Here is a 3,430-nt window from a genome sequence, read left to right as displayed (position 1 = left end):
AGAGAATGAGTGAAAATCCAGACCACTCTGCTACTGAGGCAGAGTACTTCTCCAGTCTGCAGCGAGGGAATTGAACATCTTAAGCAAAAGTAGATTAAATCAGTGAGAGAAGACCTGGTGGGGATCTGGCAAAGGCTGAATTCCACAGAGGAAGAGAACAAGTGGGCTCCACCTGCACAAGTGTCCTTTTTGCCATGAAATTTTATAGGAACTCATTCAAATAACTTAATTCTCAAGATCCTCTTAGTCTTGCAATCCTTTTACGCTACATTCTAGTAACAAGCAGTAAAGTGGTCTTGCTCAATTTTCCTTCCTTCTTCTTATTGTTTCCTGACTTACTTTGTATGTAAGTGAAACTGTTCACATGGGAATGATATTCACAGTCTTTCCTGAAGGCATTCACAGAGGAGTGTTTATAAGAATCTTTAGCTGAGTAACAGTTTTTTTATAATTAAAACAAAAAATTTCAGATTGAAATTCTTGAGCTGGTAGATTTTTCTGCACATGAAGAATTTAAAAATTAAACCAGACTTTCTCTTTTACTTTCACATGTGTAGACTCTCCCTTTCTTTCTCTGATAAATTTTAGCTATAGTATTTTTTAGTGATACAGTGGAGTTCTGTAACATATTTTGAGCACAAAAGCCTGTGTTCAGCAAATTGCTTCGACTAATACTATATCCAGTTACCTGAACGTTGGAGGTATATTTTGTTGCATTGCCAAAGAAAGCAACTAATAATACTTCTAAGAACTTTAACTGTAGGATATAAAATGTGTGGTGTGTGTCTGTTCTTGGCAATAACTCTAGAGTGAAAACCAGATATTAAGAAAATAGATATCACTTATTCTATGTATGTGCCTGTTGTTTTTTCACCACAGGTTTGCAGTTCTTTCATTGCAGTAAAGTTCTGTAAGTGCTGTTATGAAGCAATTAGCTGTTGAGTATTCGTTCAAAGAGTACCAAAGTATAGCTGAAACTTCTTATAATGTTTTAGATTGTTACATATTGATACTGCATGCTTCACTGTACAGAACTGTCATGTTTGGAGTAACAACCAAATAATTTAGCACTACTGCAGAAAATATTTGTGTAGTGTAACTGTATAAGAGTCTTTGTATTGGATGAACTTTATATATAGCACAATATGACTTAATCTAGTATTTAAAATCAGTGTTTGTTGTTGTTTGAGCCCAGAGAGCAAATGAGCACCACTCACCCCCTCCCTGCCAGCACTGGGAAGGAGAAAATGGAGGAAAAGGCTTGTAAATCAAGATAAGGACAGGGAGGGATGGTTCACCCTTTACAGTTACAGGCAAAAGACAGGCTCGTTCAGAGGGAGAAAAAAGAACGTCACTTTAATTCAAACACTAACAACAGCAATGCTTAACACACAGAGTGGGGCAGTGACAAGCTGCACCACTTCCCAAAAATACCTTCCCCCACCCCTCCCCTCTTCCCTGGCTCAGCTTTGCTCCCGATCTCTGTACCTCCTCCCCTGCAGCAGCACAGGGGCAGGGGATGGGGGTTACAGTCAGTTTGCCGCTCCTTCCTTCTTGGTAGGGAGCGGGAAACACTGTGCGTTCTCCCCCTGCTTCCTTTAAGCCTGTGCCTATGTGGGGTCCTCCGCAGGCTGCAGGTTGGCCTCTGCTCCACTGCTGACCTCCACGGTGGCAGAGGCAGGCCAGCCCTGCTGTCTCACCATGGGATACAGGGGTCTCTGCTCCAGCACACCTCCCCCACTTCCTCCTCCTTCCTTCCACTGACCTCGGTGTTCACATAGGTGTCTTTCTCATAACTCTTCCTCACGAGTCCCCACCCCCTCTCTCAGGTTCCCCATCTTAAATACGTTATCACAGAAGCGCAGCTATGGTCACTAACTGGCTCGGCCCTGGCCAGGGGTGGGTCTGACATGGAGCCAGGGGAGCTTTGAGAAGCTTCTCACAGGAGCTACCACTGTAGCCCCATCCCCTGCAACCAAAAACCCCACCATACAAACACAGCATAGTGTTATTTACACATGATCAAAAGGATGCCTTTGTGGATAGAGAAGTGTTTCTATGTTAGTCACACCTTTTGGTTGTCCATGGATTCATGATATAGCTCCTTTGAATCAGCTTACTGGTCTGTAAGAGGGCAATGATATAATACCTACATCGGGATGCATTAATCCCACAGTTGAGGTCTTAGATTTATGGCAGGTTGAGATTTAAGTGTCAAAGGGAAATGCACTGAGCAAAGAACCCAACACAATTGTAAAGTGGAAAGCTCATCAGCAGAGGGAAATTGAGATCACTTTGCAGAAACCATAATTAGTCCTTTTGGTAAGGAAAACTAGTACCAGCAGTTCTTAACATACATACAGAATGACACTGTAATTATAAAACAGTAAAACCTGCCACTTCCTAAGTGCACATATTTTCTATTTAAGACCCTACTCTACAAGTAATGACAGGACCTTACACCAGTGTTTGCTTATAACAATACAACCCCAGTCTTTGATTATAACAATAAAACCTCTCAAAACTTTCTACCTGAGACTTCTACATAGCTAACAGTCTTACATAGTATTTAAAGCCAAGGTGAAGCAGCAGGTACTAGGATGAAGACAGAGCAGAGCACCCATACTTCCTGGCAATGGCAGGGATGTTCGGTATTAGGTGCTCCTGACCTCTGCTTGGGAAGGCTAAATGGTAGCAGTGGCATGTGTTAAATGAATTAGAGGCAAAAGCAGTTGAAAGACAGAGTAGTACAAGGATAATATCATGAGTTATCCTCTAATGCTATATGAAAATTCACCACGAAAAGATGAAAAGCAATTGTACTGATGGGATTTGTTTTCTCTAAACCAAACCAACACCAAGCAACAGTGATACCACACCCCAGAGAGTGTGCAGAATATAGAGATGGATCATCCAAAAGTGTTTGAACAGTTTCAGGTCTACCTTTCTGTATGTGATGGGTTTTTATGTACCCAAAGAACAATAGGAGTTCCAATCAAAGTTTAAATTATTCAAAAGGATTCATAATTTTGAAGGAGTTTACTAAAAAGCTGTGACTGTTTTTTTTTTTTTGTTTTTGTATTTAGATCAATATGATCTCTGTTTGACAGCTGACAATACAAGCTGTCAGGTACTTCTCTTTCTTACTCGTTTGGGTGTGCTTTACATAAAACAAATATATGATATGGATTAGTTTGAGTTAGGTGCCCCTTTTGTCAGGTGGCAGATTATAATCTGCTTTTGTTAGTGGGTCAATAAAAAACTTCTGAGGAGCAACATTTCTGTCCCTGGGACTTCCTCCTCACCCTGTATCACTTTAGTAACATATATTACTTCTCCTCATTAACATTGCCTCACTAGTATTTTTGAATAGCACAGCTACAGCAACGTTGAAACTACAGCATGGAATTACAATAAAAACAGATAAGGT

Source organism: Tyto alba, unplaced genomic scaffold (assembly GCF_018691265.1).
Source record: "Tyto alba isolate M040663 unplaced genomic scaffold, T.alba_DEE_v4.0 Super-Scaffold_26, whole genome shotgun sequence".
In the NCBI taxonomy this organism is placed as follows: domain Eukaryota; kingdom Metazoa; phylum Chordata; class Aves; order Strigiformes; family Tytonidae; genus Tyto; species Tyto alba.
The sequence above is the reverse complement of the archived record's forward strand: the minus strand, read 5'-3'. Positions refer to the sequence as shown.